This window comes from Fukomys damarensis, unplaced genomic scaffold, assembly GCF_012274545.1.
Source record: "Fukomys damarensis isolate Sample0158 unplaced genomic scaffold, DMR_v1.0_HiC HiC_scaffold_39, whole genome shotgun sequence".
In the NCBI taxonomy this organism is placed as follows: Eukaryota; Metazoa; Chordata; class Mammalia; order Rodentia; family Bathyergidae; genus Fukomys; species Fukomys damarensis.
The window spans coordinates 86,530,035-86,544,665 of record NW_022900951.1 but is presented as its reverse complement, the minus strand read 5'-3'; the positions used below and the strand labels follow the sequence as shown (position 1 = coordinate 86,544,665).

Here is a 14,631-nt window from a genome sequence, read left to right as displayed (position 1 = left end):
TTTTTTTTTTTTTTTTTGGTACCGGGGATCGAACTTGGGTCCTTACGCTTGTGAGGCAGGTGGTGGAACCACTGAGCTAAACCCCCGGATCTAAATACCTTATTTTGGAATGTCTATATAGATATATCTGTGCATATGAAAGAGAGATAAAACTATTTTTTTTTTAAAAAAAGAAATGACTAAGTCAAACTTCAGGCTATTAGTTCTCGCAGGGTGGGTGGGAGAAAAACTAGAAGTGACGTATAGGCAGATGTAACTGCTGTTCAATGTGACTAGTTCTTAAATTGAGTTCATAATTGTGTATTATCCATAAATAAACTCAAATAAAATTAAAGGAAAGCATATGTCCAGTATGTTATGAATCTAGGATTTTTTTTTACCCAATTGTGTGTATCCATGGTCTACTGAAAAGGGAACGAGGGGTGGAGGTTAAACTAAGTAATTTGTCCATGGTCCCAAGGCTTATTGAATGTCTGAGTCAGGATTTGAACCCAAGGAATCTGTCCCCAGAATCCATTATCTTAACCACTGTTGCCTGCTCCGTATTCTAGGTATTACATAGACCTCAAAGTGGACACAGGGCACTCTGAGTTCACTAGATCCAGACCTACCACTTCAAATATATATGAGCCAAATATTATGCAGAAGAAGCAGAGAATTTTTGAGTACACAAGAAGGTACTTTCAGGACTTAGACATCCAGCCCTGAACTCCTTATGTGACTTTTCAGTCAAGGAGGGAATGTCAATATTTATACAGCTCTCTCCACAGAACTCAGGGGGAAGGCTAATGACCAAAATGATTCAAAGGGATTACTGAGGAATTAGGGCAGCTGTAAATCAAAAGACAGTGACAGTTGCTTGTATGTGAAGGGCAAACTGTGCCTGCAGAGTGACCTACCAGGGCTGGCCTTCCTGCTCAAAGAGAACCTTGCCTATAATTGACAGGAACAAAGCATACTTGTCTGCTGCCTCGGGTTACAGACTCCACTCCCACAATTTAAGACACATAAAGTAGGGAAGTACATTATGAGAGGAAAAGTACTAAATTCCCAGTTCCTCATCAGCCCAGACAGTCTGTAGCAACCTCCTTCCATATTTTAATGCCTTCAAAGGACTTGAGTCTTAGATGGCTAGCTATAAAGGCCAACTCACACCGGTACTACAGCAAAGACAAGGACAAAGGCCTCTGAAATTTGACTCTCGGCCCAGTCAAAACAACTCCAGGGCAGTCAACTTACCCTCCAGCCATAGCCAAGTAAGCCGGGAGTCTGGTTAATCTTCTACTTTCTTGGAGACCAGTGCTTAAAGGCGGCCAGTGGGCCAGGAAATCATTGTTAGGCCCACTTCCCTCAACATCTCCCCCTAATTAGCCCCAGGACCTCTGCTATGAGCTGGAGCCAAGTTAATAAATCTATAAATTGAGGGAAGGCAAATGTCTCGAATCCCCTTGAAGCCACTGGAAATGGGTGGTGCTTGGCCACATCCTGACATAGACTCTGTTCACTTCTCTTTCTACTTCTTTTCTTCTTTTCTGTTTAACTCTCCCATTCTCTGTTCTTCCCATGTGCTAAGTGTGTTCCCAGATTCTCCATCATTAGTGAAATATGGTAAACTGAGACCCACAGGAAAGTTTATGGCTAACCCAACACAGAGAGAATGTGCCAAATCTTTATTTGTATCATAGAATTTTTAGAGAATGTTTTTTGGACCCATTGGGATGGGGACCCAACAATTTGTATTTTCATAAAGCTCCTAACGAATATTTGGATGCAGGGATATTGATCCCATGCTTGAAGAAATACAACAGTGGGGCAAGCTCTATATGTCTAATGGTAGGTGCGTAAACTTAGAATATTCTCACAAAGAAATAAAAAGTAGCTTCCAGGAAAAGGCATTGATAAGGATCATAATGAGACTAATGTTCAAACAAACAAAAAGATAGCAGCAACAATAATAGTAATAATTAATAACTACTGGTACACAGCACTTCTCTGCCAGGCACTGGCCTAAGTACATATTTCCTACAACTCCCTCAGGTAGGTCCTACAATCCCTCTTTTAGACAGGAAATTATGATAGAGACATTAAGTAACTGACTTGAGGTTACTTACAGAGCCACAGTATAAACTAGGCAGTCGGACTCCAGAATGAATATTCTTAACCACTGACCTGTACTACCTCAGGGCACAGTAATACCCTTTATGATACATAGGAAATACTTTGAAACTTGACTTATAAATTATTCAAATACACGATGGTTTGGCTGCCTGCTACTGATGTATTCTTTTGCCTCTATCACTAATATATGAGCTTGGATGTAGAATATTGTATTGCCATGGAACTGATTAGCCCTGGAATCTACCTCTATGACCATCCAGACAGCAACCATTCATTGATTCAACATACTGTTTATTGAGCACCTACTGTGTGGCCAGCTATTATATGAACAAGGCACAAATGGCTCTTGTCTTCTTGCACCTTATAGCCATATACCCACTTCACTCCAAATACTGAGTCAGAAATCAAAATATAGTTAAAAATCAATGTTTCAAGGGCTCAAAGCTACTATTATGGATGTTCTGTGAGCCTATATATGGCAGGTTAAACAGGCTTTCAGATATGCCATAAAATTTAGCACAGTACTAGACATGCAGTAGGTATATATTTATCAACTTATTTAGAGCTACTTCAGCAAAGTAGTAACAATAAATGGATAGAATTAGAACATACTCTTGTTAAAATTAGAACATAGCCCCCGAGACTAAGCACACAGTCAAAAAACTTGAAAAATGAGATCTGGATATTTGTTTCTGATAAAACAAATGCTAGTTGTTAAGAGATTTCCCACTGAAAAGTCCTGATAAAATACTGTTCAAATTGTTTTGTTTTTTAAACCTATGAACTATTTATGGCTGAGAATGTCATATAATGATAGAAAAATTACTTAGCATGCACAAGGTCTTGGGTTTGTAGCACCAAATTAATCCCCAGTAGATAGATATAGATAGACATATAGATATTGTCAAGTGTGCAAGAATTTTCTGGCCAGAGACTAAATGAAAGTAGGAACAATGATAAATAACCGGGGTACTATACCATCCAGTTTTTAACAAAAGCAGTTGATCAAACCAGCTGAATTTGAGCTTTTGTTTTAATTCTTATAGCCTATCAGGATATAACGAATAGAAGATAAAGCCTTGGATTTCCCAAACAGTATAACAGAAGATAATCATCACAAAGCTGAGACCTCAAAATGCTACACTGCAGTATAAAGGTGTATTAGAAATACAAATTACCTCTGGTCCTAGAATAATAAGAAAAGCCTAGTCTCTAATCTTAACACTGAACGGGGTAGTGAGCAAGGAACTAAGTATCTCTATTAAAAATCTGGAATCATAATCCAGCCCTTCTACAAAGGTACAATGTGACTTTATATCTATGTCTTCCAAAAATGAAGAAGGAACACAGACATTTTTATACAAAAAGCAACCAAGAGTTTGTAATCAGATCATTATTAGAGAGAATTCTGTATTACATACTTCCAACGAGGAAAATGTAGTGCCAGAAAGTCTGAGATGCAACAAAAAACATTTTTTGCACTAATGCTGCTTTTAATGGTGGCGAATAGAGAAATACAAGGTTTTACTAGTTTGAACCAATAGAAGATTTAACATATGCCCATTGACACTGTCAAATAGCCTTATAATACAAATGTATCCCATGCTGCAAGGCTATAGACAATGTGCAAACAGGACGAAGATAATTTCGTGCATTATGCAGAGTAAGAGGGATAACTGCCAACCCAGCATTGTGAGTGTACTAATTTGGAGAAAATCCTTTTGTCCTGGTGATGGTTTCATCCTCCATATCTTATAGTTGAGTGGGAAGTGAGTTTACTGCCTCCATTTTTATATTTTCTTCTTAATATACATTTTTTTTCAGTGCTTGAATTAAGCCTGCAGGAGTCCTGCTGGGTGTTTCTCAAGTGTGTTATATACACGTCTGTTGGAGAGCTCAGCTTGTCTTCTTAGAGCCTTCAGTTGTTGTTTCTTTTATTGTTAGACAAAATGTTAGCAACATGTTCTCTCCATATTCCCTGCCATCAAACCAATTAAGATCCAAAGTCCTTGTCAAATATCTGGTTTTTAAATCTGGGTGAGAGTTAGCAAAGAATTAAAAAAAAAGAAAGAAAAAATTCTTTGTCAAAACCCCATGCTCTTTAAGCATGGCCTGTGCTGTAACTATTCCCCCATAAAACTAGTTTCCACATCCCGCAACTGGCCTTTAGATTCTAACCTTATTGGAGGAACAGACTGGAAACTAGGTGCATGTTACTCTCTTCTGGAACAGCCTTCATTTTCAAGATTTGTCAGGAAACAGAACCCCATGCTGTTCCCTACATCCTTTTTAACCCTGAAAAACAGAAGTCATCCAAGCATCTTACTAGATGGCTCTTACTAGAGCCATCCAAGCATCTCAGCTCTGCTGTGTGTACAGTGTGGCTTCCAAATGGAGGTGCGTGGACTGCAGTGCAGAGGGAGCAGGCAGAGGCTTCCAGTGGACTCTAAGGCACTTCCTCTACATCTACATCCCCCACCCACCGGCACTCTCCAGAGCAGGTGACCTGATGCGGCCTGGCTCCCTCTTCAGACATCGCATCAGTGAGGAATAGGAAACATTTCGTTATTCAAACTAGGCTGGCTCTCTAGTATAACAACAACAAAAAAAAAAAAAACAAAGGAGCATGCCCGTCTCTGTACATACTATTCTATTATTTTCTGGAGAGTGGCTCTGCTCATTTCTTTCTAAGCCATACCATTCCAGAGTCAGTAATGGAATGTGGTCCCCTAGTCCTGTTGGGGGCGACTTCACCGCTTATTACTTTGGACATCAGTTTGGCTAGCTTATGCTTTATCAATATTCATCTATGCCTTCACTACTGACACTACAAGATGGAATGATACAAGATCACATAAGCTGCTGATATAATTTACAAGCTTTAAGTAGGACAAAAAGTCGTCACATATTCCTTGACTTTCAGAACTGTGCAGTGTTTTCTAGTAAAGTCTGAGGTGCAGACTCTGGAGGAAAAGTGATATAGAAGTTATCTGGCTATACAAGTGTCTGAAGGACGTTCTCCCCGGAAGCACAAATATATAACAAAGAGTGGAGACCGTCACTAGGGAGGATGCTTCACTTCCACAGTAAATTGGATCTGATTGTTCTGTGAAAACAGACAGTGCACTTTCCATAGGATTCTTCTATCCTAAGAGGTAGTACGGCGATTAATGTCAGTGCAAGAATGAATCAAGCTTCCTATCTTTTGGAAAAAAAAGTTACTTTTTTTTCATGGAAACTAGATACTCTTCACTAGTTTATTGAGTTTTAAAAAATAGAAAATCCTGCACTTTTAAAAGAATCTTTTACATAAAGTAGAACTATTTGACAGATTGAGCAATCAATCTGGATTGGACACACTGTGGATGCGGCACACAGATGAAATTTCCTCACACCACTACCTCGACATTGATCCGATACCCTCCTTCAAAAGAATCCTATAAAAAATTGCTTCGAAGGACCTTTGAAATTGCAATAGTGCGGAGCATCACAAGTAAACAACTGCCTGTCAACCTGTTACTTCAAATAGACTGAAAAGCCAACAGGTAGGTTTTTTTTGTGTGCAATTTTTAAAAACAAATTGTAAGATGAAGTATCAAATCTGCACAGTACCATCCCTTCACAGAAGGTAAGAAACTTCTGGTGCATCATGTCAGAGGCTGTCTGTCCTTGGTGCTGTAGGCTGTGAAAGTGTGCCTCCTTCAGTGCCTGGCTGATGTGAAAGTAAAGGCCTTGGCACAGTGCAGACAGCTGCGGCATGGGCTGAGGGGTGTTGGGGCTGGATCTGGGCGTGACCTGGCTTAAGCCACTCTCTGGCCCACTGGCCCGGTCTGGGCTATGGATGCAGGCACTGCTGCTGCTGCTCCTGCCAGTTACTGCTCAAAGACTCTGTGTCCCAGGAATTTTGAAAGACAAAATTTCTACTACTCCTTTTGCTCGGTTGGGGGAGGTGTTGATTCTCTTCATTGCTGTTCCTTCTCCTTTTCCTGGGGCAAATGTGCTCACTCATCACAGCTGGTGGAGAGGAGCGACAAAGCACCGATCCACGGGAAAAGCGAAGTGAGGGGCTTGCTAATAGTCCTGGAGTTAGAAGGTCTAGGAGCCTTGTCTGGTGGTGGTTTTATTGCTGGCAGAGTCCTGAGGCAGCACAAAGCATAATATGGCAAGAGACAGGGAACACATATATGCAAGTTTGTGTCTGGAATCTGCCCTTCTTATAAAGTCATTAAGACTCCATCATGGGGGGGTCCAATGACCTTAGCTAATTCTAATCACTTTCCAAAGGCACCACCTCTAAATGTTGCAGTAGTATCAAATTGCTACTCTCTTAACATACTTCACAATGAGAATTAAATTTCAACATATAGGGGCCAGGGATGTACCTCAGCAGTGCCTCGCCTGCCTGGCAAGTGCAAGGTCCTGAGTTCATTTCCTGGTAATGGAGAAAATTAAAATATATAAATAAATAAATTTCAACATATAAAACCTTAGAAAACACTCCAAATCAGAGCAGTGAGGGGAAAAAAAGATAAATATGTTGGTAAATTTAATGAATACTGGCTATAAAAATAATAATGTCTTATGTTATTTTTAAAAAGAAAGGGTAAAACAGTAGCAAACAAAGCTATGGGAAAGCTTGAACACATATGTTAAGGGTGGTTCATTCCATGTTATATGGTCTACATGTAAAAGAGTAAAGTTATATACCTACTTCTCACTATATACACTCATAGGGATATATTCAAGACAGACACAAAACATATGCACCCAAAAGCTCCTACATGAATGTAATGGGTATTGTCCAAAAGTAGGGACAATGAGAATGTTCATCAATTAATGAGTGAATAAAGAAATAAGGTATATCCATAAAATTGAATACTATTAATAATAATTAATGAGTTACTGATCTATGGTATGACATAGAAGAACCTTGAAAAGATTATGGTAAGTGAAAGAAGCCAGACACTAAAGGACCAATATTATAGGATTATGTTTGTATGAAGTATCCAGAACAAACTAATCTACAGAGACAGAAATTTGATCAGTTGTTGCTTGGGGTTGTGAGGTACTGTAGCAGGATAGGGAGCTGAAGGGTACATGTTTTTTTCTGGACTAATGAAAATCTTCTATAATTTATCACGGTGATGATTGTGCAATGCTATGAATATACTAAAAGGCACTGAATTATACACTTTAAATTGCTGAATTTTATATTATGTGAATTATACCTCAATGAAGCAGTTACTCAAAAAATGATATAAGGTCCCTGTAAATTTAGGGAAAAAAGTAAAGATATAGGTTGACTCTAGACTTGGGTAAATTTGTATATTAACATTGCAGGACAACCATTCAAAAACAAATGAAAGAGCTACGATTTAGCTGTGGTGCGTCCTTGCCAGCCTGAGCCTGTGCCCCACAGTGATCAGAACAGTGTAACCCAGGTCACTTCTCTGCTCCAATCCCTCTTGTGGCATGTCATTGCTCTGAAGATTAAAGGACCCCACCTGCCTCACAAGTGCAAGGTCCTGAGTTCAATCCCTGGTACAAAAAGCAAACAAATGAAATACAGTGTGTAACTTCTATACACGTACAATGAAGAAATGGAGGAAGAAAATACTCTCATCAAATCAGAAAAACATAAAAGGTAGAGAAAAAGACAAAATACTTCAACCTAGAGTTACCAACCTGAACTAAAATATGCAACACCAAGCGACATTCAGCAAGCAGTCTCCTTCATATTGAAAAGCAGGCCCTTTTGTGTATGCTAGAATCTGGTAGAGGCTCAAGCTCTATCGAACTTCCTTCATTCATAGAGCCTGGTTGGGGGCAATGCAAGGCCGGTGTCCCCATAAGAGAATGCCATTCTTGTGAGAAGACATCCTCCCTTTGATACATTTGGTGGATGGCCCTGTGACTTGTGGAGCTAGGCCCCTGTGTGTGAATGCCAGGCATCTTTCTTTCTTTTTTTCCAGGCAGCTTTCACAAGAACCATAAATGCACTGAGCATGTTCTACCATAGTTATGGTCCTTGGACCTCTTTCTACAGCATCATGATGTTACATAATATATATTTGGGCTGTGTTCTTTTACTTATTGGAACTTGTTGATGGGAACTGTCTCTGTCCTGACCAAGGTAAGTAGAGCTCCCACAATTCTGCCTCATAAGTGGGGACCATAGCTTTGCCACCACCCTTGACTTGCTATTCTTTTTTCCCTCCTTTATTGGCACCATAGAATAGAGGAAGTGAAATTTACCATAGCTGAGAAAATATGACCAAAATTTAAAAAAAGAAAACAACCAAGCAAATATACCTGGAATTATTAATCTCTGCTAAACTTTCTACTCAGCTCGAGGAAACAGAATCTTGTTTTGGCTCTTCCGTTGAAAGTAGGAGCGTAGTCTTTGACCATCCTAGAATACCCTTCCAGGATAATGATATTTCCTTAGGACAGCTCTGCCCATACATCTGCTAACAGCACCTCCTGGCCCATGTCCCACCGGAAAAGCTGCCATCCTCTTGCTCAAGTCTGGAAATAGAATAGTGCCCAACTCTTTGAGCAAGTCACGGCTGACCTCTGGCTTGGTGTGGTCTGAGAAATGACAATTCCATACCACAAATGTGCTATGTGGCACAAATGCAAGTTGCCCAAGTCTTTCAACACTACCCAGATGACCTACAAACTGATCTCCTTTCCAACCAGTCATATCTTGAATACTGACTCTATGTGAAACCTTTTGTTTTCCTCCCAATATGTACACACACACCCAACATACTGCAGATTCCTTACGCTCTCTTTATAGGTTCCTATATTTCCAATGTTTGTGTTTCACCATGGGCCTCAGAAAAAGAGATACAGAGACTAGTCAGTCATGAATATCCACCCGCAGAAAAATCTTGCAAGGCAAAGGCCATGGAAAAGCCTCTTTCCCAGCCAAAGCAAATCACAGATGCAGCAAAGGTTCAGATCATGGCCAGAGGCAATAGCTGACAAATCCCCCAGGGGAGGAGCTAAGGGAATGCTAGAGTTTTATGTTTCATCATGCTTTGAGATGCTGAAAATTTGGAGGAGAGAAAGGTGCGCTGTCCAGCTATCAGTGCAGGGAGGGGCAGGATTTCCCCATCATTCTCTCAGTGCCATATGCTCCTATGGGATGGCCTCAGTGTGCAATCTGGGACCCAGATCTGAGGCAGAGAGCAACTATCTAACTTGCAGTAGGTTCTCTTTTCTGTTCACCAACAAAACAGCCATATCTAACTTGCTGCCAGCCTAGAAAATTCATGGTCCAGATGAGTATATTCAGCTTCTGAGAATGCCCTTCCTTCCATTCTGAACCAACATAATTTACAATTCCCAGAAATGCCTGAGAAGCAGTGTACACACTTCTGGTGCCAAGCCTGGTGGGTTTTACAGATTTTTATTTAGCAGGTGTCTATTGCTAAATCAGTAGCAGCTGCTAATTGCTTTTCCTCCCTCGAACCCTCAGACAGAATGAAACATCTGGTGTTCTCTCCATTTGGGTTAAAATCAGATACCTTATCATTTCTGCTTTGGGTTTCATTTTCATTAAAAAGCTTTCAGCTGGTCTCCTGGAATAGGCTATCTCAGAGCAAGAGAAATTTTTAAGGACAACACAACAGAGGGAGCCTGCTTCACGCACCCGGACTCGAAGCTAGGATGCAAGGTATCTTAGGCCATTTCCTACAAGCCCAGAACCACCCAGGGAACCAGGGGTTTCAGCTCCTGAACCAGGGCTCTGAGAGCCTCAGGCACTGGGACTGCAGTGCCCTTTCCTGCCCTGAAAGGTCTGCCACATTTGCACCCCCCAAGTCCTTCTTCCATGGGAGAAGGGGAGCTTTTCAATATGTACACTCTTCTACCAGTATGAACAGAGACCTCAGATGGAATAAACCACATACAGTGGAGGGCAATTACAAAGACCTCCCCCTAGCTCCACTACCCTATTTATACCAGTGATCTCTTCTAGCTTTCTGACACACTTTTTATCATTGTTGTTGTTTTTGTTTTAAAGTCTTTTTGTTAGGTCCCAAATCTACCTCTTGATTCTAAGTCAAAAATCATTTTCAAAGTCACCTTAATAACAACAAATATCTTATATTATTAATAGTCTTAGCTAATATTTATCAAACATTTACTACTATCAGGCATGTTGGTATATACTTTACATACATTTTAGTGAAGACTTCAGAATTATAAGACTATCCTCATTTTGCAATACAGAACAGGTAATGGGAAGAGCTACATATGCTGCAGAAGGAAGCCTAGAACTGCAACCTGGCTGGATTGAAGGCTCTTCTCTGCTGAATGGGTACTTGAAGATATTGAAGAATACAATTATTATTATTAGAGGTATGATCATGATATTGGGATGGCTATCACAGGAGGTGGATGTCATGAGGAGCTCTGTCTATTCCTCCTATTTACAAGTCTAAAAGCTCCATTATCCCTCTCATTTGTCACATGACAACAATGTTTACTATTTCACTGACTCTTTATGATATGAGATAATGTTGCTATTCCTGCTTTGCAGGGAAGGAGGCTGAGCAAAGTTAAGTGACACAAGTAGATCCTGAAGATTTTTCCTAAGTGCCCCTGCTAAGCAATAATATCCCGTTCAGCACTTACGTAACAGGGGAGGTAGAAAGAGCATTGGTCTGAGAGTCAGAAGATACGAGAGCTAATCTGAGATTTGGCACTCACTGGCTATATGACCTGTTATGGTTTGGCTAAATATCTCCCAAAGACCCATATATTAAAGATGTAGTCATCTGGATGTCATGCTGTTGGGAGCTGATGGAGCCTTAAGGATGTGGAGCCTAGGAGAAGTTAGGTCAATGGGGGAATGCCTTTGGAGGGATTTAGGGACCCCCGACTCCGTTCTCTCACTTTACTTCCTGTCTCCTCAGATGTGAGCAGCCTATTCTACATCATGGCACTGCTATGATGTTCTTATTCACCACAGGCCCAAAAGCAACATGGCCAAGGGCCCAATGGATTGAAAACTTTGAAACCATCAGCCAAAATAAACCTTTCCCTTTTCTTTGTTTTTCTTGGGTATTGTCTCACAGTGATGCAAAGCTGACTAACATACAACCTTAGGCTAGTCATTCCCTCTTTCTGGGCCTTATCATCTGTATACCATATTGCTCATTTTACTTTCCCTCAAGCTTGATTTTCAGCCCTTCTCAAACTTTGATGAGCACACCAATTCCCTGGAGATCTTGTTAGAATAGTGACTCACATTTTTTTCATTACATTTATTGGTACATTTTAGGTATACAATATGATGACATTCATCAGTGGGAATTTGTACCTTTACATGTTATATCTTGGTTCTTATTTTTCCCCATCCCCCTGCTTTCTCGTCTACCCCTTTCTCTTTACAAAGACTTTGTTTCTGATTTTCCCTTTTTTCATTCCTTTCCCTTCCCCTACCCCTCCCTTATCTTCCTATTTCACATTATCTATTATACATTTTGATCCTCATTTACACTTTGTTTCTCACACCAGAAAAATTATTCAGTGTTTCATATGTCTGACTTGGAATGAGACCCAAGATTCTGAATTACTAAGAAGCCCCAGTAGAGGCCAGTTCCACTGGGCCGTGGACCCCTTGAGTTCCAAGGACTCAGAGCACAGTGAAGAAAGTGGAGTGGTATAGTGGCAAGAAAATACACTTTGGAAGAGAAACTTAGCTTCCAACTTAAAGTTTTGCCACTCCTTAGCTGAGAACCTGTGGATGAATTATTTAGTATCTTTGGGCCTCAATGTCCTCTTCTGTAAATTGAGTTCATCTGTATCAGGGCTGCTGTGAGGACTAACCAATCTAAAGGAAGTAATCAATCTAGCTCAGTTCTGTGCACATAACTAGGCCCTCAGTACATGGTTGCTATCATGATGAATATCTCAACTGTGCCTTCTATTCCTTCTTCCTGGTGGCAATCAATACTAAAATATTCCCATTGTACACCTCATGTATATAGTATTCTACCCTACTGTTATGGCCTGAATATTCATGTCTCTAAAATCTATATGTTGAAACCCTAACCTCCAAGGTGACATATCAGGACCTTGGATCTTTGGGAGGTAATTAAGCTCAGATGAGATAATTATGGTGAGGCCCCCCATGATGGGATGTGTTATAGTTTGGTTCTGGAATGTCTCCCCAAAGGCTCATGTATTAAAGGTTTGGTCAGTAGCCTGGGTCACTGTTGGAAGGTGGTGAAACCTCTAAGAAGGCCTAGGGGAAGGTCATTGGGGAGCATCCCCTTGAAAGGGATATTGGAAGTGGGGCCCCTTCTCTCTGCTTTCAGTCTGCCATGAGGTGAGCAGCCTTGCTTTACTACACCCTCCACAGTATGATGTTCTGCCTTGCCACAGGCTCAAAGCAATGAGGCAAAGAGACCAAGGGCTGAAACTGTGAGCCAAAACAAATCTTTCCTCCTTATGAGTTTATTACTTCAGGTATTTTGTTTCAGCAATGAAAAATGATTAACAAAAGATTAGAGCAACATCTTAGAAAAAATTCCCAGAGAACTTGTTGTCTCTCTAAACCCTCACCTGCTATGTGAAGACACAATTCAAAGATGGCCACCTACAATCCAAAGAGGCCCTCTCTATGTTGGCACTATGATCTAGGACTTCCAGCCTCAAAAACTGTGAAAATTAAATTTTTGTTGTTTGAGCACCCAGTTTATGGTATTTTGTTATGGCAGCCTGAGCTGATTAATATACCTACTCCAAACCTACCAGCTATACAATAAGAATTTGTTCATCTCCTACTGAATGCTAGTCCAGAAGTATTATTTTATTTTTCCTTCTTGGCAAAACTAGCTACTTCTCTGTAAAACTAGCTACCTCCATATTAAGCAATATCACACTACCTTAAATTTCCTAGCACAATCATTTCTTGAAGATGACTGAAGGAACTTCCTCAACCTCATTAGGGCATCTACAAAAACACAAATAATATCATACTTACTTGGTGAAAGACGGAATATTTTCCCCCTAAGATGAGAAATTAGAGAGGGTTATTTTGTTTTGTTACTTCTAGTCAACACTGTACTGGGGGCTGTAGCCAGAACAATTTATCAAGGCAAATACATAAAAGGTTCCCAGATTGGAGAGGAAGAAATAAAACTATCTCCATTCATAGGTGATATGATCTTATATATATAGAAAATCTTAAGAAATCCACATATAAAAACATACTAGAAGTAATGAGTTCTGAAAGATGATAGGTACAAGATCAATTAAGAAAATGAATATGTTTCCACAGAGTAGCAATGAACAATCAGAAAATGAAAATAAGGAAACAATTCTATTTACATTACTACCATCAAAAAGAATAAAATATATAAATACAAATTTAACAAAAGAAGTGTACAACTTATACTGTGAAAACTATAGAAGAGCACTAAAAGGAAACCTGAATAAATGGACAGACATCATGTGTTCTTGTACTATAAGACTTAATATTGCTGAAATGAAAACAAACTGAATCCATAAAACAGATGCAAACAGATTTCCAGGAGACTAAAAACTCCACTGAAAGTTTATGCAGCAGAATGAGCCAATGTGAGGATAGAAATTCAGATACAGAAGATAGGATTGCAATTAGTGACCAGGAAAAGAAAACTTTCTTAAAAATAGTAAGAGACCATGATAAATTAATCCAGCAGCTACTAGATGATGCAAAGAAGAATAACATAAGATTGATCAGAGTCAATGAAGAAACAGGAGAGAGTGCAAACAACAATGGCAGAAAATTTCGCAAGTAGGGGAAAAGAACTTGACATACAGATAAGTGAGGCATATAGGACTCCATCTATCCTGGTTAAAAAAAAATCTACACAGACATATAATATTTAAGATTCCAGAAACCCAACAGAAGAACAAAATTCTACAAACAGTCCGAAACAAATCACATACAACGGAAATCCCATCAGAATCACAGCAGACTTCTCAACACAAACACAAGGCAAGAAGAGCTTGGAATGATGTATTTCAAGCCCTAATGGAAAACGGCCTCAAGCCCAGACTGATGTAACCTACAAAACTATTTTTCAAAATTGGTGGAGAAATGAGATACTTTCATGACAAAGAGCACCTTAGGAACTCCATGAATACCAAACCAGCACTCCAAAAATTTTTTTAAAATATCCCAGAAAAAGACAATTAGCATCACAACCCCAGGAAGCCCAGCAAAATTAATCCATCAGGTAGGACAAGAAATTAAATGCAAAGGGGAAGAATCCAACAATAAGGAAAAGTCATGACAAGCATAGTCAATATATATTAGTTATAACCATCATTGTTAATAGTCTCAATTCACCAATCAAAAGAAATAGACTGGCAGAATGGGTCAAGAAGTAAGATCCAACAATATGCCGCATACAAGAAACACACAATTCAAAAAGAACTTAAAGACTGAAAGTTAAAGGGTTGAAAACAATACTCCATGCCACAGGAACTCAAAAAAAAAAAAAAAAA

General features: G+C 39.7%; 1 protein-coding gene and 1 pseudogene across 1 annotated transcript in view; both read right to left on the bottom strand.

Annotated features, from left to right (window-relative positions):
- Tmem164 (transmembrane protein 164) overlaps positions 1-14,631 on the bottom strand; it is a 187,005-nt gene that overhangs the window by 45,820 nt on the left and 126,554 nt on the right. The gene's annotated exons all lie outside the window — the stretch shown is intronic.
- Positions 5,635-6,127, bottom strand: LOC117284730 (annotated as a pseudogene).